At 49.3% G+C, this 27,646-nt stretch overlaps 1 protein-coding gene across 1 annotated transcript in view; it reads right to left on the minus strand.

The window, feature by feature from the left end:
- Nucleotides 1–27,646, minus strand: part of CORO2B (coronin 2B) — a 68,714-nt gene that overhangs the window by 27,417 nt on the left and 13,651 nt on the right. The window lies entirely within an intron of this gene.

The following is a 27,646-nucleotide window of genomic DNA, read 5'->3' on the forward strand; positions in this document are numbered from 1 at the left end:
CCTGGGCTCAAGCAATCTTCGTGCCTCAGCCTTCCGAGTAGCTGGGACTACAGGCACACACCACGACATCGAGCTAATGTTTATATTTTTAGTATAGACAGGGTCTCGCTCTTGCTTAGGCTGATCTCAAACTGCTAAGCTCAAGCAGTCCTCCCACTAGGATTACAGGCATGAGCCACCGCGCCTGGCCCCACCTATACACTCTTATATGAATTATTCTATCTACAATGTGAATGGGCATCTTTGTGCAGTGTGCATCTTGAACACCTGTATACAGTGCCCTGTGGTTGAAAGCATAATCTTTGGACTCAAACTGGCCTATGTTTGAATCACAGCTCTGCCACTTTTTAGCTATGTGACCTTAGGAAAGTCAATGAACTTCTCCGAGCCTTGGTTTCCTCATTTCTAAAATGCGAACAGCATCATCTACTTCTTAGCATTGTTGTGAAGATTAAATGAGCTAACGTGCTTAGCACAGTACTTAGTGTAGAGATTATCATCATGATGTCAGTTGTTGTTGTACAGCTTAGATGACACTTCCTCCAGGAAGTCTTCCCTGATGCCTCAATGGGTTAAGAGCTCCTTCTCTGTGCTCTCACAGCAGGCTGTCTTCCCTCTCTCACAACACAACAATATCTGATTTGCAGTCTGCTTCTCTTGGTCTGTGAGCAACTGAGGTCCTCCTTGTCCCTGAATCTGCAGCCCCTTTCAGGCCTGGCACACAGTAGGTGCTCAGTCCATGACATCGGGGAGGGGAAAGGGTCCACAGACGGACGGAACGGGGGATGTGCACGGGCGTGGGAGGAGCTGGTCCACGTTTAGTGGCTACCAAGGTGAGAAGGAAAGGAGGGGGGCTGTAGGCAGAAGCTGTGCCTCTCTCCCACAGCTCTTTTTAGCGCTCGTTTTTTGGAGTTTGGAGGAAGGAAGGCAAGGAGGTTTTCCAGTCACTGCCCATCTACAAATAGTGGGTAGGTGGTCAGAGAAGTGGGGGTCCACTAGGCAAGCCACGCCTCTCCCTCCTTTAGGCTCCTCGTCTGAATAAGGAGGAAGAGAACCAGCTTTCGCCAAGCTCCCGCTGCACGCGCCCCCACTCCCGGCAAGAGGAAGTGGGAGTTATTTCAGAGCGTGTGTCCTGCCTGACCTCTCCCCCACCACTTTCTGCCGGCACCTCTCAGCTCATTTCCAGATCGTTTGATCATTCCTGACACAGCAGGGGCAGGACCGGTGAAGAAAAAATGGGCCTGGTGAAAAGGCAGTGGTGTGGAAGGTGCGAAATCAGGCAGAGAAAGAGAGAGGGAAAGGCCCGAGGGTGGTGTGGCAGCTGTGGGAAAACGTGGCACCCCACAGACACGCACGGGGACACACCAGAGGAAAAGGACCGGAGAGTGTTGCCACCAGCTACGAATGGGCTCCCTGAAACACTCCACGAGCAGTGCAGTTAGGTTTGGAATATCTTTTTCAAGTACTTTTGGGCTGTTAGACTATGATTTTTAAAACGAGACTCTAAGCAGAGACTGAGCCACACTGACCTTGGGATTTATAAGGGTTACACATTATCTTGAACGCTCACAACCCGTTTATTAGGTATGAGGAAATTAAGGCGCAGAGAGGTTTAGCGACTTGCCCAAGGTCAACCAGCTAAAAGCAAGGCTGGGATTCCTACACCGGAGCGATTCCCAAAGGTGAGCTTTTTGAACCCCACTGCTCGTTGCTGGCCAGCTCCCCTCCTCCAGCTCAGACTTCTGCACGGGAGACGGGTCGTGTACCGTCCGCCTCCACAGCTCACTTGCCCTCTGACAGCCGTTCCTCACACCCTTCCTGCATTTGCGTGTTCCCTGAGCACGGTTGTCTGCACTAAGCTTTTGGCACCCAGCCGAGCCCAGCCCAGGCAAACGTGAGGGGCACTGAACCAGCCAAGAGGCAGCCATAACGGGATCTTCCAGCCAGTAGCGTGGGTGACACACTGGAGGGACAGGTTAAACAACATCATAGGATCCTCTTCAGAACAGGGATGGAACCTATTCCGAGTGGGGTGTGGCCAGAGTCCTGCACTGGAGAGGGGAGCAAGTCCTTTTAAGGCAGAGAATGATCCTGATGTAACGTATACTTCCAGGCGGACCTCTCCGTCCGTGCACAATGGGTGCGTTCCCCGATGGAGTAAATATGATTTTCACAACTGAATCTCATTGCAGTTTATGTGAACAGTAATCCCTGGCGTTCTGCAGTGCACAACCTGCTTGGCTGTATGCAGCAGCCCTGAAGCGAAGGACCCCCTTTCTACCTGGCATTCTGATTTTCCTGTTTTAGACAGTGGGGTTCTATATAAAATTTTGTTTGAAAGATGAGTTCCGCTGCTAAAAAGAAAAGTTTGTAAACCACTTTTCTTTAGAGAAATCAAGCAAGTTAAAAAAGGCAGTTATTAGGCAGGCAGAGGTAGCTCACGTCTGTAATCCCAGTACTTTGGGAGGCCGAGGAGAGAGGATCTCTTGAGGCCAGGAGTTTGAGAACAGCCTGGGCAACAGCGAGACCTTGTCTCCACAAAAAATAAAAAATTAGCTGGGCGTGGTGGCGTGCACCAGTAGTCCCAGCTTCTCGGGATGCTGAAGCAGGAGGATCACTTTAGCCCAGGAGTTGGAGGTTGCTGTGAGCTATGATGACGCCACTGCAGTGTAGCGCCGGCAACAGAGTGAGACCCTGTCTCAATAAAACAAACAAACAAACAAACAAACAAAAGGCAATTATGAACTCCAGGGAAAAATGTCATATAAGAAAGCTACTGTAATCATAGTGCCTAATGATTTATGTACAATATTTGCATGGTTGTAATAATGTAAAAACTGAATATTTACATATTTATTTCAACAAGAGTTGTGCTATAATGTACTGGGAGGACGGAGCAGGGAAAGTGTATGGTGTGTGTGTGTGTGTGTGTGTGTGTTTAGAGAAAGAAGGGAGACAGAGCTAGAAGAGAGCTAGAGCCTCATTTTCCATAATGGGCAATGTCCGAAAGTTCAATAAGCAATGTCCAAAATTTAAGAAAGACATTGTGGTAAAAGCATGTAATTAAGAAATATAGGGGAAAGAGGAAAAGGAAACAGCTAAAAGCAATCAAAGTAGCTACCTTTAAGGAGCAGGAAGCCGGGTGTGTGTTACAAGGTGGGACAGAGGCTCAGGTTATACAGAGAGCCGGGCAGGTAGATGTTTAACGACTGGGTCTCCAGGGCATGAAGGCCCTGAACTGTAGCGCGTACCAATTTTGGTGGCATAAGAATTCCCACTTTTGCTAATTTTAGGCTGAAGAGGTGATGTCACGGAATATAGCGTTATTAGAGATTCTCAGTAGTACACCATTACATAATATTTCCACTATACAAACATAATAGACATAAATAACCTCAAGAACACAGATAGGAATAAAATAATTAGGAACTAATGAATTTTTAATACTTAGTATCTTTGTTTGTACTATAATTTAATTGTAAGTTTATGCAATTTAATTTTTAATAATGACTGTGTTTAACAACCAGCCTGTATAGCTCCTAAAAATTTAACAATAGGCTCTCACGAGCCAGTCCAAGCCGACCCCAGGACGCATCACTTGTCATGCTACAGGCCTTGCAGTACTGTTAGACTTTCTGAACTCTGCACATTTATTGCTTTAATAGACATAAAAATTAAAGAACAAATAAAACACCTGGGTCAGATGTTCTAAGGAAAGCTTACTCTAAATTTTTAAGACATGTGAACAGTCCTGCCCCCCCACCCCACAAATGCCTCTGTTGTACAAGTCCCTGTTTCTTTATAGGTGGTGTGACCAGAGACCAAACCTCGATCTGTCTGTCTGCAAAGCCTGGCTCTTAACCGCCTCACAACACTGCCTTCTCATGCTTAATACGACCCACTATTACTCACACTAATACCAACGCCAACACTAGTAGCTATTATTAATATAATTATATTAATATAATCAAATTTATATTGATTTACAAATGTAATCAAATGTAATCCTCACAACAGCCCCGTCTTACAGCTGAGAAAACAGAGGTTTAGAGACCTTCTAAGGAGTTAAGATTTTTCAATGTTACATAATTTTAGAATAACTGTTTAAATGGTCAGCTCACAGAATTGTCCCGGTGGTGAGGTTCTCAGGGGTCCAGGGATCTGAGCTGCCGTCTGGTCCCTGAATCTCACAGCGCTTCAGCCTCAACAGAGCAGGGGCAGAGACGTGCAGGGTGGGGATGGGGAAGCCCATTCCTAGGAGATCTTCACGCTGTTGGTGTGGGCCTTGCCCTGGAGGACGCACAGAACAAACCCAGCCCCGCTTTGCGGGGACAGACCTTCAACTGCAAGTGTCGGATGGCAGCTGTTACCTGCCCTGAGTCTTCTGAAGGAGGAGCCCGGTGCTGGGATCAGGTTGTAGCTCAGATGCGCCCCATCTGCCAATCGACAGCGTTAGGTGGGGGGGCTGGGGCGCAGGCCCCCTGTTCCAGGGTGAGTGGGAAAGCGAAGTAGGCCTACTTTTCTGGAGGTCCATTTGACGGAATCTCTCCAAAACTTAGTACATGGCCTTTGACCAGCAATTCCACGTTTGAAGTTTACCCCAGGGACATCAACAGATAGGCACTGAGACAGTCACTGCTGTGTTATCTATAACAGGGACAGCAATGGGGCATTGCCAAAATGGACTATTACGAGGTCATTTAAAATCATATTTTCAATTACGGTTTAGTGGCATGGGACTCGCTAAAGATCCAAGACTTAGTAAAACAGAATCAAGTTATATACAGGCTAAGTATCCTTTATTGGAAATGCTTGGGACCAGAAATATTTTGAATTTTGGATTTTTTTTTTTTCAGATTTTGGAATATTTACATTATACTCACTGGTTGATCATCCCAAACCCAAAAATCAAAAATTCAAAATACTCCAACAAGCATTTCCTGTGAGCATTATGTTGGTGCTGAAACAGTTTCAGATTTTGGAGCATTTAGGATTTTGAATTTTTGGATTTGGGATGCCCAACCTATATATATATAAAACAATCTCTATCTATTAAAAAATATGCAATCTGCAAGAAGATACATCAAAATGTTAATAGTGGCAATCTCTGGATAATTGGGTATTATTAGTGGCTTCCAATTGTTCTATAACAAACATATAACATTTTTATTAAAAAAAAATAGACGTTATTCTTAAAAAAAACATACACATCTCATAGCCTTGACTGAAAACTATTCCTCTCTGGTTTTAGGCAAACAGATCTGAAGACATGAGGTACAGAGTGGTGTCTACCAGATTTACGTTTCAAAAACTTTTGTGGAACATAAACGTGTTTGTTTGTAGAGGTTTCTCTACCCCCTTATACCACTCGAATGGTTTGGGGGTTCTATGTTTGAACATATCCCCCAAAGTTCATGTGACCTTAATCCCCAGTGCAAAAGTGTCGGGAGATGGGGCCGAAGAAGTGATTAGGTCATGGGGACTGTCCCTTGTGGATGAATTAATGTCATTATCTCAGGAGTGGGTTAGTTTCATGCGAGTGGGTTTGTTATAAAAGCAAGTCCGGCCCTGTCTTCCCCTCCCTCCCTCCGGCAAGGGATGGCACAGCACGAAGGCCTTGACCAGGTGCCACATCATGCTCTTGGACTTCCCAGCCTCCACAACCATAAATAAATTTCTGTTTATTGTAAATTATCCAATCTGTGGTATTTTATTATAACAGCATAAAACAGAATAAGACAGGGGAAAATAAATCCTTGAAATTAAATAAACTTATGTAATTAATTGAGAGTGGGTTTCCGAGTGGCGGGTGCACACACAGGGTGCATGCGTGTGGCGTGCACACAGGCAGCCAAGGCCAGGCCCTCCCATGGAAAGGCAGGCCGCGTGGAGTCAGTGGGTGCAGCTCGCTGAGCAGCTGCCTGGAGGAGCGGTGGGTGCTCTGGGCCCCCATCCAGGCTTTATCTGAACCCAGTGAACTGACTGGGAACGAGATCATTTCAAAACAACCCGCACTGCAGCTTCAGCTTCCTAGAATCTCCCATCACTGCAGAGCTGAATTTTGTACACAGAAGCAAAATGCTTTCTTACCTGGAGAATCAGCTTAGCAAGGCAGAAAGAACAGACTGAGCAGGAGGTAGGGTTTCCACGCTCAGATCTGGCACTCACTGGCTCAGTGACCTTGAACATAGCCCCGGGCCTCTTGGGGCTTCCCAGATTTCCAGACCCCACTCTAACCCCTTTTCTGCTTCTTCCCAGCCGCCCTTTTCGCTATGTGAAGCAAGGCGTGTGTGCAGCCAGAGTGCCTCGGTTCCAGCATCCCAGGACAGAGGCAGGAATCCACACCACGTCCACTGTTGGAAAGACGGGGCTGGCAATACTAGTAATACCCATGAGAAAGATGAACAAAAAAACTATTTGACAAGTGCTTACAAAGTGCCAGGGCTTGTGCTAAGCAATGTATATACATTTTTAAAATTTAATCCTTGCAACACCCTGTAGAGTTTTATTAAATCCTTATAACCCTCTGGTAACAGTCCATTTTAGGGATGGGAAAACTGAGCTCTGGGAAGCAGGGAGCTGGGATTGCACTTTGCTCTGTCTGTCTCTGAGGCTCCTCTGCTATGCCGGCTCCCGTTTCAGGTTGTAGATGAGACACCCAGTGAATCAGAGGGGAAAGTCATCCGAAGTCAGAAGTGGGACCTCAATGTTTCTAGTGTGGTTCCCGTAAGGGGTTGGTGGCAACTCAGTTGTGAAGCCACTTAAACTTGTTCGTGGAGACCCTCCCTGCCTTCTCTCCTTTCTCAGTCTCTGCCATCCCAATGCCCAGGTTGCACTTGAGCAACACCGGTTTAATTATCAATTAGATAAAATAAATAATTAAGCATCAATTTTATCCCAATATCCAAGCAGTGAGAGCCAGGCATCAGTATTTTAAGATTCCCCAACTGATTTCCACGGGCAGCAAAGATGGGAAACCACTACCCTAGAGGCTCCACATCCTCCTGGGGCCTGGGCCTCCTGCTTCCCTAAGCACCCGGGACACTCGTGCACTGAAAGAGGGGTCAGTCTTATCCCCTGTGGGGACAGGAGAGCAATTAGAAACATCATGCACATTTCCTATGGGCTCATTTGTACAAACCACAGACAAAGCAATTAGGAAGACGAGTCACATAGGTGATGAGTGTGTAAAGCAGGGCCCAGGGCAAGGGATGATGCTGAACTCAGGAGAGGGGTGACCTACGGCTGGAACCCCAAGCCTCAGTGTGGGAGATGTTTGTGGATGGGCCACCCCGTCATCACTTTCCCTCCACCATGTGCTGCCCCGCGCATCCCAGACCACCCTGTTAGGTCTTGCGGTCCTTGTAGCCCTCTCTCCTATGGCCAGAAGTTAGTGTTAAATGAAAGTCATTATAGGACAGTCACTGCAGTCCCCTTCCCCACTGCCCTGGGCGAAGGTCAGGCTCCCGATGTCCCAGGCTCCTGGGCTGCAGGAAGTTTTGTCCCCACTCACACTTACACAGGTTCAACACTTGGAGAGACATTTGCTTAATTAATATTCCCAAGGAAGGTGACTTGACAAGTGAGGAAACTTGTCCCTGGGCACAGTACCTGGCCGTGACAGAGCCAGGATGAGTTTGTGCAGAGTCAGAGCCCTGGGCACCACCGTGGGTGGGAGGGCAGCTCATGTTCCCAAACACCAACCTTCCCCCCAAGTGCTGGCTGCCCCCACCCCAGGCTGTTCCCTACCTGCCAGGGACTGTCCCCAACACACATACGCACACACACCCCGTGGTGATTCCTGCCCAGGCCTCTGACTCTGCTCTTTCTCTCCCTCCCTCCCACCAAAACTTCCTTGTCTCATGTCCCCTACTTCAGGACCCCGCCCTCTTCAGCCAGTTAACCCAGTGAACAATGCCTTCTAAGGAGGACACTGGGGCATAAAGGGTTAGTCCATTTCTCCTTGCAGGTCACTTACATACTTTTTTTTTTCTTTTTTGAGACACAGTCTCTTGCTCTGTCCCCAGGGTTAGAGGGCATGGCATCAGCCTCGCTCACAGCAACCTCAAACTCCTGGGCTCAAGCGATCCTCCTGCCTCAGCCTCCCGAGTAGCTGGGACTACAGGCATGCGCCACCACACAGTCCTAATTTTTCTATTTTTTGTGGAGACGGGGTCTCGCTCTTGCTCAGGCTGGTCTCAAACTCCTGGCCTCCAGCAATCATCCCACTTTGGCCTCTCAAAGTGCTAGGATTACGGGCGTGAGCCGCCGTGCCTGGTCGTACATATCGACAGGAGCCTTTTAGAGAAGGCTGCTTGGCCCGAAAGTGTACTCTCCTGGGTTTTTCAGACGCTCAGGCAGACTTCTAGGACATCTATTTTGGGCTGAGGGCTTTATTCACTCTAGAGCTGGCAGGATTGTTCTGCAGGCTTTCCGAAGTGGGCACGCTGCTTTCTCTCCTTGCCTCTAGTGTCTGCCCCCTTCACTGCTCTCTCCAATCCACCTTACACACTGTTGCCTAATTTTCCTAGAGTACAGCTCTGCTAAAATAACTCCCTTGCTCCAAAATCTTCAATGACTCTCTATTGCCTAGACCTTAAAAGGCAAACTCCCCATCCAGGGATCTGAGCTGTTGTAGCCCCGTGTGATCCTGCCACTGTCCCTTAGCCACTGCCCACACCACACACACCACTATACCCCCCACCTCTGTGCTCCTTCCACACTGGGTGACCTTCGGCTCCCGGCTCACTCCTGCCACCAGGCTGTGAGCACTGTGGAGACAGCGGTCTGGATGGAGGCATCTCCAGGGCTTCACGCTGTGCCTGGCTCAGAGCAACATCTCGTGCGGGCGGACGGGTGGGTGAATGGTTGTCACCCTACTTCGCACCTCTGGGCCTTTGCACATGCCCCCCTCCGCCTGGACCCCCCCTCCCTTCTGAGCACATGTCCAACCTTGGCACCCGGGAAACCTTCATTCTGTGAACGCACAGACGCTCTCCCATTCCCACGCGGGGAGATCATTCTGGATCCTGCCCTGCTGATCTTGAGAAATTCTGGACATAGAGCTGAGCCTCAGGGCGAGATTCAGAGTCATATTATGCGACAGAGATTGTGAAGGTTCTAGAATTAGTCATCTAACTCTAGACAGAGGGAAATTCAGACTGAACCTCAGAAGGCCTCCTAACTTCCCAACTTCCTGTTTTGACTTTTCTCCTCATTCTTTTATTTTTGTGTTTGTCAAGATGGAAAAGGGTTTTCCAGTTTTTCCAGCTAAAATGCCTGGTGTGGGCCGGGCGCGGTGGCTCACGCCTGTAATCCTAGCACTCTGGGAGGCCGAGACGGGTGGATTGCTCAAGGTCAGGAGTTCGAGACCAGCCTGAGCGAGACCCCGTCTCTACTAAAAATAGAAAGACATTATATGGACAACTAAAAATCTATATAGAAAAAATTAGCCGGGCATAGTGGCGCATGCCTGTAGTCCCAGCTACTTGGGAGGCTGAGGCAGTAGGATCGCTTAAGCCCAGGAGTCTGAGGTTGCTGTGAGCTAAGCTGACGCCACGGCACTCACTCTAGCCTGGGCAACAAAGTGAGACTCTGTCTCAACAAAAAAAATAAAAATAAATAAAATGCCTGGTGTGTATGTGGGTGCAGGTGTGCTCTTGAGGGGGTGTGGGAGGGACCCCAAACGTATTGGTGGCTTTGTTTGGGGAAGAGCAATGAAGAATTCTGTTTCTCCTGTAGTTCAGCTCTTGGAGACACGCCCTGTTCTCCCAGGCTCCAGGAGGAAGAGGCGCGGGGGCCACCTTTGTCGTTGGTCCCATCAATGTTTTTTTGCAGATCCCAGAAGGGATAAGAGGCTCCCTGAGCCTTGGGTGGGCAGAGTGAGTGAGTGTGTGTGTGTGTGTGTGTGTGTGTGTGTTGGGGAGGGGGCCGCCTGGGTCTCTAGGGCCCAGGATTCCTGCCACTGTCTGCAGACCTCAGGGCTCATGCTTGTCCCTGCCGTGTCCTGATTACCGGCCCTTTTTTATAAACCCTTGTGCTACACACAGAAAGAAGATACGAGAACTCCAAACCTGCTGCGCATGGCAACCCTGCAGGGACGGTGATGGGACGAGGTTTTTGAAGGGGTGTCCTGGGAGGGGTGCGGCCCTGCCCCTGGCTGCTCTAGTCTGTCAGGGGAGGAAGACAGAGACCCAGACTCCTGCAGAGCGGGCTGCCGTGCTCTGGCTGGGGGCACAGAGCCCGCGCAGGCTCTGGAGACTTGGGAACCAGGAGAGTCTTCCTCACTGAAGTGCACCAGCCAGGGAGGAGGGGCGGCAGGGCCTGGGGGAACACTTAGGACACAGAGGGACCAGCACCCACGAAGGCCCAGGTCTACTTGGGAAAGCCACTACGTAGAGAGAGACAAGGCCACAGAGGAAGGCCTGGGTCAGACTATTCAGGAATTGCTGGCCCCATGAAGGAGTCTGGACTTTACCCAATGGGCAACGTAGGGTCTCAGGCAGGGCTCAGGGGACCTGAATGAATAAATAACCCACAGAGAGGAAGAGAGGTGACTTGCTTTATTTGATCCCAGCCACTTTCCTCCCTGGGGCCTGGTCTTCTCCTCCTCACATTGAGACATATTAATTAATCTTCTAAACTTCTCTGCTTTTGAAACCATTGAGTGCATCACTGGGAGAAGCAGACTGGCTCCGCTTGACCCATGGCTGCAGCAAACAGTTGGCCCCACATGCTGCAGAGCTCAGAGGAGGAGCTGGAGTTCACAGTGGGCCTAAGGAGCTGGGAAAGGAATTCCAGTCCCTTGGTATTCAAGGGATTTGCTGGAAACAAAGAGTGGATGGGGCGTGGGAAGAGCGCTGTGGGTCTGCCCAGAGGTTGCTCAGGGAGGTTACTTCAATTCAACAGGAAACCCAGTAGGGTCTGCCAAACCGGATTTCTGGAAGGAAGAGGTGGGGAGAAGTGGCCACAGTGCTGTCTCCAGCAAGCCAGCTGTGCCTGGGACTGTCTCCCTCATAGGTTTAATGCAGGAGAATGGACTGCAGAGGGACCCAGAAGTGCCAGGCAATTACAGCAGGGCGAGGACTATGCTATGCTTGGGGAACCCAGGGGCCCACGGAGGGAAGGGAGGGCCCCCTACCCCATGGGAGCGCGGCCCTAAGGGGGGATTTCTGGAGAAACGCTCTCCGTCGTGCCAGAGCCCTCGTGCCCCGCGCCATCTTGGATGACTCCCTCAACCACTGATTCATCTAGACCTTTCCTGGGCTGTGTGTCTTTCCATAGAAATAAACAAATATGTTGTACGAGACTCCATTAAATCCCTGAGAGAGCTTTTACAAATATCTTTGTCAGTCCCATTTTATACATGTGAAAACTGAGGCTCAGAGAAGTTATAGGGTTTGTTTGAAATCACTAGAGCAGGAAGCTCACCCTAGATGCTCAATTCCAGACCTCACTCTCTTTCCACCCCACCGGGCAGGGCTCGGAGACAAGCATTTCAATGACCTACGTCTGTTCGCTGAGATAACACCCCAGGGAGGGTCCCCCTCCGTCCTCAGGGAGAAGTGGGGCATCTGAGGTTACACACCATCGCCCCATTTGACAGGTAAGTCACCTAGGGCTGAGAGCCAGTGACTACCTTGTCCCAGGTCACGCAACAACACAGAGGGAGTGACGCTGTGACCAGGACCCGCCTGCGATTTTGTCTGAGGCCACGCCGCCTCCCTTGGTGGCAGAACAAGCTCTGCAGGAAGGGAGGTGGGGCAGCTGTGCCCTGAGATGGTGAAACTCCTGTTTCCTCACACTGGGGGCCTTAAATGTCATGGGGGGGTGACAGCAGAGGGAAGGCGAGTCTCCCAACATCCCAGTCCCCCCATTGTGTCCCCGTGTCCCACAGTGGCGGATGAGGGGGTGCAGGAAAGTCTGTAACTGTTGGAAATGTGAAAGACGTGGCAAAAATTACGTGCCAGCATCTGTGCAAATCGTGGGGAAGTCTTCATTCTGTTTGTTTCACAATGAGTGGAAAAGCACACTTTGGGTTCAGGCAGAAGATCAAAGAAAAGGAAAGTGCTTGCACCATCTCAAAGCTGTCCTCGCCAGCACTGGCTTTCTCCTCCCCCAGGACAGAGCCACGTGCTCCAAACAGGTGGGGACATGGGGACTGCACCAACGTGGGACTCACTCTGGGGTGTTCATTGTCTTCCCTGTCCTTGGCCCCAAACACCTTCATCCTTCAGGATCTACCCAGAGCACAGTGGCTCCCCCCAGAGGCCCTCTGAGCACCAGGGCCTGCTCCCCAGGGAACTCCCCCCAACAGGGGGTGCCTGGAGGGAGATGTAGGCACGAATGACCCCAAGCAGGGGGAGCTCAGTCAAGGTCAGGGGCCAGTGCCGAGGTCCGCCCTCTGCTTCTTGGTCCAGAAGCCTGGGTTTCTGCTATACCAGGGGCCATCTCAACAGATGACCCATCACAGCTTCTGATCTCAGGGGCTGCTGCCAAGGGTATAATCACCCCTCCTTCCATTGCCATCTGCCCAACGAAAGAGGAGGGAAAGGGGACTCTCCCACCTGCTGGCCTTCCTGCAACACCCGGCTGTGCATACTCCTCCTGCAGTGTGCAGGGAAACTCATCTGGGGCTGTTACTTTTGCCCAGTGCACCTGGGATCCGGGAAGCATTACCAAACCCCTGCTACCGTGGAATTAGCCGTACGGCCTGGGAGCCGGAGGACCTGGGTTTTCATCTCAGCTCTGCTGCTCAGTGTCCTTGGACAAGTCTCTGTCTTTCTAGGTCTAGTTTCTCCCTCCAAAAAGCGGAGACCTTGTTGCAGGGTGGAGATAACACAGCGCTGGTACTCCTGCCTCCCCCGGGGCTGCTGTGTCTCTAGTAGGCACCGCTAGTTGCTCACTGGGTCCCACCTGAGCCCAGCAGTCCTCAGGGCAGTGCCTAGGGAGTCCCGCCAGTCCATCAGAATGCAGAGATGAAGTCAGTCTGCCTGGCGGCCTGGGCCACCACGTGACCGCCTAGAGCTCTGGCAGCTGTAAACATCCTGAGCCCCCTGCTAAGCCTCTGAGACTCCCTGTGCCCTCCATATTCAGAGAGGATTCCCAGGGGCCTCTGATAAGTTAATCCCCACAAATGCCTTCACATCTCTTCCCTCCTCTCCCAGCCCCGTGTCCACTGCCTTCCCGAGGTACTCCAGCCGTCTTCTAACTGGTCTCTTCTAGAACCCTAGTGCAAGATCAGCTCTCTATGACTCTTACTTTCATTGTGTAACTCCTCCAGAATCTTCCATGGTGTATGCAACCATGTGTGGAAGTTTCTGGTAGTTGGGCACCCCAGCCTCCTTCCTGATTTGGAGGACTCTCCCTCCGTGTGCTGTCCTGGTGGATACAGCGCCCCACCTCCCACCAGGAGATCTGACGCAGGGCTCCTCCCGCCCAAGGTCACTGCTGCCCAGGAAGGAGGCCTGTGACTGGCTTTGCCCAGTCAGACTCCTTGCAGGATGGGCAGGGCCTGGGCCCTCAGGAGCTGTCTTGGTGCTGACCTGTGTTCCAAGCCTGGTTCTCCACTGCCCCCAGCCTGAGCCCTTAAGTCTGTGAAGCCCCCAAATCCTTTTCTGCATGAGAGGCTGGGGGTCGTTTCTGTTGCTAGCAACCAGGGACCCTAACGGGTCAGCTCCCTCTGCTCCGTCTCCCCACATCAGCTTATTTGCTGGGTCCACACACCCTGTTCCCACCTCCACCCACCCTGTAGCTTTGTCTTTCAGTTTGTGCAACCCTTTGTGGGAGTCACAATTCTCAAATTGTCAAGAGACAGACCCAATTTTAAATGTTATGTTTCAGGGCTGGGTGCGGTGGCTTAAGCCTGTAAGCCTAGCACTCTGGGAGGCCGAGGTGGGAAGATGGCTTGAGCCCAGGAGTTTGAGGTTGCTGTGAGCTAGGCTGACACCACGGCACTCTAGCCCAGGCAACAGCGTGAGATTCTTTCTCAAAAAAAAAAAAAAAAAAAGTTATGTCCCAGGTCCTAATAAAATACAGAAATCTCTCCAAATCCCAATATTTCAATGACCACACTTTTGTCTCAGACTTACTTGCTCACATTTGAAAGAAGCACAGAACTTCTCTGTTAGCTCATGTGTGTCCTAACCCTTGGTTTGGGAAAATATGGTCCCCAAAACAGGGAGCTCCTCACTGGCCCACAACAGCCCCACTCCCCGTCCCTGACTTCCTTGGACACCCGTCCTTAGAGAGGCTGCTCCCCTGGGCTGCTGCACCCAGCAGGAGCCACCCCAACTCCCCCTCCTGCTGAGAGGACTCCTTGCATCCTGTGATCTTCCTTTTCCCTCAACTTTTATGAGCCTTTCTCCCCACACTAGCTTTGATAATACAGGCTGTCACTTTCTGAGGGTCTTCCACATGTCAGACCTGAAACCAAGCGTTATTTCAATTATTCATCACAATCACTTTATGAAGTACGTATCATTGTGTCTATTCTGCAGTTGAGGAAATTGAAGTTTAGCGAGATTAATTAATGCAGTGGCAAAGCCAGGACTCAAGCTTTAGTCTGACTTTTCAGGTAGAATGTAAGCCACATGAGGGTTGGTGCTTATTCTCTGCTGTAACCCCAGTCTCTGGAATCATGCTTGACACATGGCAAGCTGTTAGTAAATCTTTGTTGTATTAATGATGCCATAAACCGTGGACCTAATCAGAGTCCCCTGTACAGTTGCATGGGTTGTGCATTGTACAACTCGACGGGTACCATTCACATAATGCAGAGCCTTCTGCGATACTCTGGGCCTAATCATGACTCTGCTTTGCTTCTCAATGTAGCACTGTCTTGTATTGCTTGCTTTATTTCACGGGTGTTTTTTGCCTTCCCCAAGAGATTATCAGCACTTTCATCTTCAATGAGGTAATCATGGAGGATCTGCAGCAGAATGTGGGACACAAATAAAACCTCAGAAGTGCAGACATGCTTCTTGTGCCCTCTGGCCTTAAACACAATGTCAGTCTCTGTTCAGGATCAGATGATCCCCCAACCACATGCTGCCAGTTGCACAGATGCTGTTTTTGTGCACAGCGGGAGTGGATCACAGGGCACCATCCATGTGCTCCCGAGCCGGGCCAGTCCTCCGCCTTGCCTCCTGGGGATGTCCACTGAGAGAACCCACTATCCACGAAGAGCACGCAGACTCTGCGGGGCTCAGTGCCCACCATCTTCCCCTGTGGACACTGTCAAGACTCAGCCCTGGGCCATCACTGCCCACACGGAAGCCGTGGGATCTGTGGGCAGGGCAGCGGACCTCAGGCTCAGGACCTCAGCCTTGCTCCATCAGGGACATCGACGAGGTCAGGGAAGGGGCTCTTTCACCTCCGAGGCAATGACCCCGGGACATCAATAGCTTTGACAATTTCCTTTACATTGCAAGTGAGCAGCCCTGTCCTTGGATGACCAGGCCCACCCATCCCAAGCTCTCTCTCTGCTGCATCTGCTGGGGTTGGCTGACCCTCAGGGGCCCGGGCGTGGCAGAGGGAACATTGTGCACCCCAAGCTCCTAGAAGTCGGGCTCTGCTTTGACTCAGCTCACACTGATGAGTGACTGAGCAAGTCCCTTCCTCCCTGGGCTTCAATTTCCTCATGAGCCAATAAACATAAGCTCACTGGGCACAGTGCTGGCACCAAATAAGCCCTCAATAAATGTTAGCTGTTATTATTATCTGCAAAATGCAGGTTAGCTTCCCCCGCCCCTGAGCTCTGCACACACCTCTGTGACCACACCCTCCTGTACACTGTGCTTAGCCTCTCAGAGGGTGAGCTCTCCAAGGGCAGGGCGTGCGTCCCACCTATCTCTGCACCCCAGACCTAGCACAGCCCTGGAGCACGCGCTCAAAAAGTCTCTGCTGAGCAGAGCTGAACAGAGAGTCCTCCAGCTATCTGCTCATGAAACACAGGCAAGGGCCCTTCCTGGGCCTCCGCTGGCCACCTAGAGATGCATAAGATGGGATGCTTCCCTTGAATGTCATCTCCATGACATTCTGTCTGTTTTGGTCGCTGCTTTACCCCCAACACCTAACCGTGCCAGGCACATAGTAGTGTCTCAATAAATGTTTGCTGAATGGATACATGAGTGAGATGCAGGTGGCATTTCTGGAAAGGCCCTGACTCCCCTCACCAGCTCGGAGGGCCAGGGTAGGGGGTGCCACCTGGCCTCTAGCCAGATCCATTATCTTTCTAGTGACCTGGGGACACATTTTCTACTCTAATTCTTGCCTGTCTGAGCAGCACTGAGGACAAGCGATGAAGGCTGGGGGCGAAGTGCCCAGTGCCTGTGTGCTGGGGATGCCTGGGGACACAGTGTAGGCCTGGCTGCCCCACCTGCTGACCCCGGGACACTCTCAGTTGCTGTCTTTTCTCCATCATTGCCCAATAGCCTGTGGCCCCCTTCTGGGGCTCAGTGTGAGGAGGGCAGAAAGGGCTCCCTTGGCACAGACCCTGGGGGATTCCTCATCCTCCAGAGCCCCCACTCTGTGTCATGGAGCTCTAGACCATTCTGCCTGACCCCTGCTCCCACGGCAGCGCCTGGCTCTGCCCTCTTCCCAGACTCGGTAAGAAGGGACCTCACCCACCCAGGGTTGCAGGCTGAGCCAGCAGCCAGTGGCACGGGATGCTGTGCAGCTCTCCTGGGGGAAGTCGACTGCACGTTAGGCCTTCACCAGGAAGGGGCAGCACCACTTGCTGGGGACAGGGGGGATCTTGTCCAGTATGGAAAGGCAGAGCCGGCCTCCTGGGCCAAGGGGCTGGGCCTCACTCAGCCCTGGGCCTTTTCACCAAGGCCTGATCGCTGCCTGGGAAGAAGAGGAGACCGTTGGCCCAGCCTCATGTCTTCCCCCAGCTGCAGGGCGCCTGTGGCCAGCCGAGCCAGGGGACCGGGAGGGAGTGAAGCGGAAGTGGGGAGACGTGTCAGGAGCAGGCTGAGCAGTGGGAGAGGAGCCCCCCCAAGCCAGCAGGGCTGTTTCATTAGCAAGAGGGACAGGCACTAGCCCAGGTGGGCAACTTCCGAACACAAAGTCACCAGGCCTATGGCAAGAACAGCTATTTCCTTTCTGCCCATGGCGGCTTTGAAGGTTGGTTCCCAAATAACCTTTGCCCCCCCAGGCACCCCAAACCCCATGGGGTACAGCCTCAGCATCCCTCCCTGCCTGGCCTGTCCCAGAAAAGCTGCCAGCCCACTGCCCTAGGAAACGCTTTCTCTGTGGCGGAGGGAGGGCCTTGATCCTCAGCGACTGCCCGACAGAGGGCTGCCTAAGCTCCACACCCTGCTGTGTGGCCCGGAGCCAGCCTCATCCCTGCCTGGGCCTCATTTGTGTCATCTGTACAATGGGGCTCTGAGGTTCTAGCATTTTCTGAATGCTCAGGCTCCGTGGGGATGACCAGCAGTGCACCCTGGTACACTGGCACAGTGATGTGGGGGCTTCGATTGGAAGTGAGTGCAGCTGTGCAGAAGGACAGAAGGGCTGGCAGGGGGGACATGGACAGATGGCCCAGGGGAACGGGAGGGTCTGTCCCCAAGGCTCCAGGCCTGGCAGGGATCACAGTCCCAGAGGTGCTGTTAAAAACAGATCTTGGGCCATCTCTAGACCTCCTGAATCAGGGTCTCTGTGGAACAAGCATTTTAAACACTCCCCCCAGGTGGCTCTGGTGAGCCACAGTGGCACAGAGGTGGCAGCAGGCATTAGGGAACCAGTGCTGCAGCATCCTGGGCTCCAGCATGGGCATCTCATGGGCCTGGGTTCAAGTCCTGCTTCTGCGGCTTCCTGGGAATCACAGCCCCATCTCATAGGGGAACAGGAAACTGTGTGTGGAGGTGTCTGGCACTCAATGGGTTTGGTCAGTGGTCATCCTTGCTGTTAAAGCAGACCCTCAGCCTCTGGCACCTCAGTCCTGACAGGTAGTAAGATGACCCCCGACACTGGCCCCAGGAAGCCAAAGGCCAAGGTGGGTCAGGAGGAGGTGAGGGAGGAGGTTCTGCTTGAATTCAGCGTCCCTTGGAGTGTTTGTGCAGCTCATAGTGACTCCCTAACCATGTCCCTCACCCACAGCTGTGGAGGCTAGCAGCCATGTCAGCACTGCAAGTGTGGGCCACCCCCAACACACACATTAACCTGATTGGATCAGAATGAGCATCTAATTCACGCTCAGCCAATCAGCTTTCCTTATCTGCCTCTACATACACACACACACACACACACACACACAGCTGATTGGGCCAGAGTGAACATCTCATTCAAGCTGAGCCAATCAGATTCTTTGACCACCCTACTTAGAGTTATAACTACCCTTCACTCTCCCATATTCCCCTTACTAATTTATTTCTCTTTCAAGCATTATGTACCTTGTAATATACCCTATGATCTACTCAATTTATTATCTGTCTGTTTCATTAGAATGTAGTTCCCATGAAAGGCTGGGATTTTTAGCTGTTTTGTTCACGACTGGGTCCCCAGTGCTTCCAACAGTGCCTGGCACGTAGCTGATGCTCCGTAAAAATCTGTTGAGTGAATAAATTCTCCCTTCCAGGAGATGTAATAGCAACTAACATTTACAGAGCACCTACTGTGTGTTAGTGTTTTCTAAACACTTTATGTATTGACTTGTTATCATCCCCATTTTACAGACGACTTGCCCAAGGTCTCACGGGAGAGGCAGAATTCACAGCCAAGGTGTCTCATGGGGGCAGGGGTGGGTATATCACTCTACTAATGGCTGGGTTCTACAGTCTACAAACAAGTTTATAAACAGCTTGTTTGAGTCTTATCACCTCCCCAAGGGGGGTATTATTTCCCTAATTTTAGAGATGAGAGAACTGAGGTTCAGAGTGGCTAATGAACTTGCTCAAAGCCACACAGCAACTAAGTGGCAGAGCTAAAACTAGAACCTATGATATCACCTCCCACCTCCCCAAGTCCCCAGTTCTCTCCAGACATAGGATGCCTCCGCTCTGTCTGGAAGATGCTGTCCCTGTCCTCAGAGGCTTTCCTTTCCCTAGGAAGAACTAGTGGAAGGGACATGTCCAAAGGCCCAAGCAGAGGCTGTGCTGACTGAGGATGGGAAACTGAGGCAAGCTTTCTTCCGGCCCTCAGAGTTACTGTGAAATCCTTATGAATGACGGACAGCAATGCAGCAGGCAGTTGCTGGAAGGGGGATTCAAGCCCGTGTTGAAGGCGGTGGGTGCAATATCCCAATTCATGCCGAACTGGCAGTATTTTCCCCATCATGGCTGCCTTCTTCACATTACCTTCTGCTCTATTTCCCAATTAAAGTGCGGCTCATGGAGCTGAGAACAATACTGTGCTTCCAGCCTGTGGTCGGACCAGCACAAGAAGAGGAAAAAATTTCTCCTTCTTTCTTGACTCTCAGGTCTTGCTGCCTCATAAAACGATCTTTGACTCTCCAGGTGACTGATACCTGAAATTCCACCATTAGGGATTCATTCCTTTGGTGTTCCACCTTGCTGCTCTTAATATATAAAGAGCAGTGAGGAGAGCATAGTGGGAGATGTTATTGGTCACTGTCAACTCATTCCGAATGAGCTCTGGGTTTCCTGAAGGCAGGTCAGAGGGGAAAGGGCATGAGGGTGCTGGTGGAGAGGGAAGAGAGGGGGAGATGAGAAAGAGGGAATAATGTGGCTGGGGTCAGTGCGAACTCCCAGCCTCAGGCCTTGCCGATGAGGCCACTGGGCACTGCTGAGTTTGGTGTCTTTACCTGGTGTCCCACAGAGGAGCCCGGCCCTTCACCCCACCACCAGCGTGAGGCCAGGTCGGGAGGGCACTTGCCCAGTGAGTAAGTGGGTGACGGCTACGCCAGGGCTACACCCCAGTCTGCAGACACCCAGGTCAGTGCCCAGTCCCGGCCTGTCCTGGAGACCTTGCAAGGGGCAGTAAGGTCACCTGAGAAGCCACACGAGACATGTCGATTACCTGGGGGCAGTCACTGGCTTCACTTCCGTGTTACAGGCCCTGGTGGGGAATTCCGATGACCTCGCCTGCCTTCCTGGCACACCTATGCAGGCGACATCCCTCCGCCCCAGCGGGGAGCTCAGGCCCCAAGAGGCTGCTTCCTACCTGGAAAGCGTTGCCGGGCCTGACGCAGCGTTGCGGCCGAGCCGGGAAGCTGCGCTACCGCCATTCCACCAGCAGAGGGCGGTGGCCCCCTGCTCTCAGCGGCGTCCGGACTGCAGCCCGCGCGCGGGGAGCTCCGCAGCCCCGCGCTTCCCGAGGCCGCTCGCGCCCGGCCTGGTGGCGGTGCGGGGCAGCTCCCTCTGTGCCCAATGCACGTAGGAAAATTTCCTTCACTTGTAACTGTAGCCATAAGCTCCTACATCTGTTTCTGGGGCCACAGAAAAAGTCAACCACCGTTTTATTTGCCAGCCCCCGGGAGCTGGAGTCTCTTTCCCAGTGGGCCACCCATAGTGCTGTGTGACACGTGCCTTGCCTTATTTCTTGAATCTACAAGAAGGTGGATGGATCCTGATAAATTCTGAAGCTTCTTCTAACTCTGGCATTCCAAATGACACCCCTTTCACAGTTACCGCGGAGGGGCACAAGAGGGGAGACCCTCCTGGCTCCCGGTTCTAGCACTCACAGTGGCCCCGGTTTATCACCCCTCCAGGCTGCAGCTTGTCCTTAGACCCTTCCCCTGGCATATGCGTTCCCCTGATGGCTGTGTCCTCACATCCTCCTCCACCCCGGCTCATCTTCAGCCCAGCCCCGCACAGCCCCCACTAAGTGCGTCTGATCCAAACCGCCCTGCACGGGGCTGCCCCAAGGTCCCTGAGCTCCCACCTGCTCTCACCATCCCACCTGTAGGCCCTGGCCACTCTGTGGGGCCAGGGGAGGGACAGGTTCACAGGGTGGCAGGTCCCTGCCTCACAACCCAGAGGGCCTGGTCTGTCGCCTTGATTTATCACGTCCCTCCCGTCCCTCCCCACCTCTCCCCAGGCCTCTCGGTGCTAGACCAGGATTCTTCCTGGTTCTCCCAGACCCATTTCTTCCAAAGCTGGGCCACTGCATCCCTTGTGGTTTCTTCTGAGAGTCAGATGAACTCACTGTCCTTAGACATTTTTGTTTTAACTTCAGAAATTATACATGCTCACCAGACTCTGGTTCTGTCACTTTCCAGCTGTGTGACTTTGGATAAGGTACCTAAGTTTCCTCATCTGTAAGAGAGGGCAGCCCTGTTTCCTGGGGTTGCTGTGAGACCAGGCGTGTCAGGAGCTTAGAGCAGCCCCCGGCCTGCTGCACGTGCTCAATAGGTGTGAGCGATTGTGTTCACGGCAACCCAGCGAGGTCAGATTTATTACTGTCAGTTACAAACAAGAAAACCCAGGCTTTAGGGTCCAATCACTCAGCCAGAGAATGGCCGAGTCAGGACTAGACATCCCAAAGCCCAGGATCTTCAAAGCTACATACTCTAATTCTGCTCACAGAGACGGGGGTAACCGGTCTGAAATCTCTTTCCTTTCCAGCAACTCCCTCCCCGCACATACAGAACTAGCTCTTTCTGCATCCTTCCACATCAGCCCAGCCTTCGGTGCTCTCCCATCTCACCGATGGGCCAGCTGAGGGTGAGAACGGGCAAGGGGGTGAGTAGAGAAGCCCGGTGCACACCTGGCTTGTCCGCAGGGCTTCACCCAGTGCACCCCTCGCCTGGGGTCTTAAGTCCAAAGCTCTGTAGTGAAGCAGAAGTGGGTTTTGGCCAAGACTCATCAGCACTCTGAGCCTCAAAATGTTTCCCTGTCCAAAAAGATCCCTGTCCAGTGTCCTTGCTGTTGTTCCCCAACCTCAAGGAGCCCACTGCCTAGTGGCAGGAACAGGTGTAAAAACAAAAGAAGACCCACCCCCTGCAACATGTCAGGGACGTGGTGGGAGAAGAGCCTGGCGGCAGAGCAGAGGAGGAAGCAGGATGGCTCTGGGGGGCTTCCTGAAGGGGGTGCCCTGAGCTATGTGGGGAGGAGCAGGGAGAAGGGCAGGCAGGTGGGAGAGACCAGGACCTGTGCAGGGTTGGGGAGGGCGGGTGAGTCGGGAGGAGGGCTGGGAGACTCAGTGGGGCCAGGGTGGGGGCGCGGACTTCATCTGGAAAGGGAGGGGAAGAACTGGGGGCTTTTAGAGTAGACAAGGGCCCCGTGAGAGTGGGGGAAGATTCCGCAGGGGTGAGGCTGGGGAGAGAGAAGACCAGGACCTGTTGCCAAGGGCCTTCCTCCAACAGGTGCGGCACCTGCTCCGCCACTGTGATAGCCGGTCCTCTCCCCGCCCAGGGGAGGAGCTGAGAGGTGTAACCCACCCAAGGTCACACAGCTAGTTTCTGCCAGTGCCAACATTTGAACCCAAGTCTGTCTGACTATAGAACTGTGTACTTTCTTTTATATATGTATTTTTTGATTCAATGTGGTGATTGCAATAGCGTAGATGAAAAATGACAACACAGAGGCCCCCGTCTGGCACAGGGTTGAGAAAGGCACAAAGCTCCCTTGGTTCCTTCCTTACCCATCCCCCAACAGCAACCCCCTGACCCCCAGTGCCCACACCCTTGCTTCCCACTACCCCAACCCAGCTGTCCAGGAAGAGCTCACTCAGGGAAGAGGGAAGCACCTTCTTGGCCACTTCCCTTTCTTTGTCTGGGGCTCTGCCAGGAGTCCTCAGCTGGGCAGGAGTAGTAGAGAAAGAAAGGCAGAAAGGAAATTCCCACCAGCTGTCAGGGAAGAAAGTCTCCCGGAAGGCCATCACCCTGCCTGGATCCTGCAGGAGTTCACAGCACGGGGGTATGGGATGGCGGTTGTCCTTTGCCTCCTCTGATCTCAGCATCGCCCCACCCACCTCATGTCCTAAATCTGGGCTCCCCTCTATTTCTGACCCCCATGTGACACCCAAGTGGGGCAGGGCACTAAGCTGTCTGGGGCCTCATTTTCAGTATTTGTATATCTGAGCATCTTACCACGTGCCAGGTCTAGTGCCAGCTACATAGAATATTCCCAAATAAGTCTCTGCCTGAAGCCCCTCCCACACCTCAAACAAATAGGGCACCCTGTATTGGCAAGTATAATAAGTTGTTAATGGTAGAATCTAGATAGTGTGCACTGCAAATCTATTTAAACTTTGCAGTATATTTGAAAAGTTTAATAATAAAATGTGAGGGGAATATTTTATTTTTCTCAACCCAAAGTATTTAATGGATAAATACTTGATGAATTGGATTTAACATTTTCCTGGAAGTACTAGCTAATGCAATTAGAAAACAAAGAGATATCAGAGGTATAAAAGTTATAAATGAAGAGAAAAATTATCAGTACTTGCAAATGATAAGATGGCATCCCTAGAAACCCCAAGAGAAACTACTGAAAAACTATTAAAAATAAGTTATGAATTTACTAACATGGCAGAATATTAAATACATGTAGTAAGAAATGTATAAGAACTATGTGAAGAGAGTTTTAGCACACTATGCAAGGACACAAAAGACTAGAAAAAGTAAACTATGTTCATGAATAATTAGACTCAACATCATAAGGTTGCCATCTTCTTTATAAATTTAGAATAATCGCAATGAAAATATCAAGAGAGGTTTTTTGTATCTATATAAATAGATTCTAAAATTAAATACTAAAATAAATAAGCAAGAAGAGCCAGCTAATGTCTGAGAAAAGACAATAATGAGTGGTGACTAGCCCTATTGATATTAAAACATATAAAAAAGACTTAATAACACAGCATTGTGATACTGGTACATCAATAGGGAGCCAAATCAGTAGAAAAAAATGGACAGTGCATAAAACAAACCCAGATACATACAAAAATGTAGAAAGTAGTAAAGATCGCATCTCAAATCACTGGGGGGAAAATGGATTACCCACTACATGGTATTATTACAACCAAATAGCCATCTGGGAAAAAATTAAGTTAATCTATATATACCTAACACTTTACACCAAGATAAATTCCAAATGCATTAAAGATTTAAATACAAAAATGAAATTATGAAAGTATTGGAAGGCCTGGTGAAAATATTACTTTATAACCTTGGAGAAACAAAGTCCTTCTAACTATGGCCCAAGATCCAGAAGCCATAAAAGAAAAGAAGCTAAACTAAACTCCTTGAATGTAAAAGAAGAAATCTGCATTGCAAAAAGCACCATTTGAAAGGTATATTTGGAACTCATATTCCAAACAAGGGGCTAATTTCCCTAATACATAAAGGACTTCTTAATAAGAAAAATCAAAGACCCTATAGAAAAAAATTGGCAAAAGATATGAAAAAACAATTCACACAAAAGGAAATGCAAATAGAATTTAAGCATATAAAGCTATTTTAAACCTATTTTTCATTAAAATACTAACTGAAACTACTCTGAGAAAGTTTCCCATCCATCAGCTTGGCACACACACAAAAAAAGTATGATAACATTCACTTTTCAAGGGGATAAGGAAACAGGCACACTTCTACTTTGCTGGTGAGAATGTAAATTGTTATCATACAATCTTAACAGAAAACAATTTTGTCAGTATCTATCAAAATTTCAGAAGCACATATCTTTTTCTTCCTGATCTGAAAATTTTAACTAAGGTGTACTTATATCCAGTAAAATACATAGATCTTAGCTGTAAGGCTCATTTAATTTTTGCACATGTATACACTTATATACCCACTACCATGATCAAGATGTAGAATTTTTCTGTCATCCTAAAAAATGTTTCCTCATATTCCTCATATGTTTCCAACCACCATTCCAACTTCCATCACCACAGATAAATTTTGCCTGTTCTGAAACTTCAAACGAGTGGAATCATACAGTGCATACTATTTTGTGTCTGGCTTCTTTTGCTCAACATGTTTTAAAGCTTTATCATGCTGCTGTGTGTATCAATAGTTGTTCTTTTTTATTGCTATGTACTATTCCATTTTATGAATTTTCCACAATTTATGTTTTCTGCTTATGGAAGTTTGAATTATTTCTAGTTTGGGGCTATTATGAATAAAGCTGCTTTCAACATTCTTATACATTCTTTTGTTGATATATGAACCCATTTTTCTCAGGCATAAACCTACGAGTGGGATTGCTTGATCATAGGGTAGACATTTGCTTAATGTTAATAGACACTGCCAAACAGTTTGCCAAAGTGACTGTAACATTATTTGCTCCCACCTGCAGAATATGAGAGTTCCAGTTGCTCCTCATCCTCATCAACACTTGATATTGTCAGTCTTTTAAATTTTGGCCTTTCTGGTGGGTGTAGAGTAGTAACTCATGGTTTTAATTTTAATTTTCCTGGTGAGTAATGATGAGCAAAGCATATAAACAATTCACGCAAAAAAAGAAATGCAAATATGTCTTAGATATGTAAAGAGATTTTAACTTCAGTCTTAATAAAAATACTAACTGAAACTACTCTGAGAAATTAGTACCTTCTCGCAGGTATATGGCGATTTGGATATCTACTTTCATGCAATGCCCATTCAGGTCTTGCCCTTTTTTTTTCTTGCCCATTTTTAAACTCAGTCATATACTGGATACTAGTCCATTCTCAGATATATGCAATGTAAATATTGCTCCCCTGTTTTTCACTTGCCTTTTCACTTTTTAAATGAATCTTTTCATGAAAATAAGTTTTAAATTTTGATTCATTTCAATTTATCAATTGTTTTCATAGTTACTACTTTCTGTGTCCTGTTAAAAACCTTTGCCTACTACCATGTTAGGAAGAAATTCTTCTGTGTGTATGTGTGTGTTTCCTGGAAGAAAAGCACATACCTCTTGAACTATCAATTCAACTTCTAGGGATTTATTCTACAGACATACCTGCACACATGTGAAAGAAAACCTGTCCACAATGATTCTCAGCAGCACTGTCTGTGAGAGTGAAAGTTTGCAAACAATCAAATGCCCATCAGTAGGGGAACTGTGGCTTGAGAAATGGTGATACACCCAAACAATGGGCTACTGTGTAGCTGTAAAAATGAACAAGGAAACTCTTTCTGTATTTGATGTGGAAAGAGCTCCAAGATATACAATCACATGAAAAGAAGCAAGATGAAGAGAGAACAGTGTAGGTAGTGGGCTATTTTTGTGTGAAAAGGGATATACAGTTGACCCTTGAACAACATGGGTCTTAACTGTATGGGTCCACTTATACGTGGATTTTTTTTCAATAAGTAGACTGGAAAATTTTTTGGAGATTAGTGACAATTTGAAAAAACTCTAAAAATATCAAAAAAATTAAGAAAGAGGTATGTCATGAATGCACAAAATATATGTAGATACTAGGGTATTTTATCATTTACTACCATAAAATGTACATAAATCTATTATAAAAAGTTAAAATTTATCAAACCTTAAGCACACACAGACTATGCATACGGCCATTTGCAGTTCAGAAAAATGTAAACAAATGTAACGATGCAGTATTAAATCATAACTGCATGAAATTAACTGCAGTACATACTGTACCGCTGTGATAATTTCATAGCCACCTCCTGTTGCTACTGTAGTGAGCTCAAGTGTTGCAAGTATCCGCTTAAAATGCTGCACGACACAAATCATCTCTGTGTGAGCAGTTTCTCCACAGTAAATTTCGTATCACAGTAAAAAGTGATTTTTCACAGTTCTCACATATTTTTCATTGTGCTCAGTGCCAGTTGTGATGCTGGCAGTGCTCCCACGAAGCAGAGAAAATTCATGACATTGCAAGAAAAAGCTGAAGTGTTTGCTGTGTACCATAGATTGGGGCCTGCAGCTGTGGTTGCCCGCCATTTCCAGATAAATGAATCCAGTCTGAGGACCATTGTAAAAAAAGAAAAGGAAATTCATGAAGCCGTCACTGCAGCTATGCCCACAGGCTCAAATACCTTGCATTTTTTGCGAAATACCTTTTTATCTCATATTGAAAATGCAGTTTTTATGTGGGTACAGGATTGCTATGAAAAAGGCACACCTATAGACTCTCATATGATTCAAGAAAAAGCAAAGTCATTATATGACAGCTTAAAACAAAAGAAAGGTGAAGGATCTAAAGCTGGAGAATGTAATATCAGCAAAGGATGGTTTGATAATTGTAGAAAGCAGTTTGGCTTAAGAAATGTCAAGGTAACAAGAGAAGCAGCTTCTGCCAACCGAGAGGCAGCAGACGAGTTCTCAGACAACATTAAAGAAAGCAAAAAGAAAGGCTGAACAGACAAAAGTGCCCCAATACAGACAAAAGTACCCTATTCTGGGGGGAAAAATGGCACAAAGGACATTTATTAGTAAGGAAGAGTAGCGAGCACCAGGATTTAAGGCAGGAAGGGATAGGCTAACTTTACTGTTTTGTGCAAATGCAGTCTGGTTTATGATTAGGATTGCCCTTGTCTATAAAGCTGCTAACCCCTGACCTTGGAGGAAAATGATAAATGCCAGCTGCTAGCCTTTTGGTTGTACAAGAAGGTGTTGACAATGAAAATGCTTTTTCTGGCTCGGTAACATCCGATGCTTTGTCCCTGAAGTCAAGAAGTACCTTGCCAGCAAGGGGCTGCCTTTTAAAGTTCTCTTGGCATTAGGCAATGCCCCTGGCCACCTAGAACCCTGTAAGTTCAACGCTGAAGGTGCGGAAGTAGTCT

Source organism: Eulemur rufifrons, chromosome 2, assembly GCF_041146395.1.
Source record: "Eulemur rufifrons isolate Redbay chromosome 2, OSU_ERuf_1, whole genome shotgun sequence".
NCBI lineage: Eukaryota > Metazoa > Chordata > Mammalia > Primates > Lemuridae > Eulemur > Eulemur rufifrons.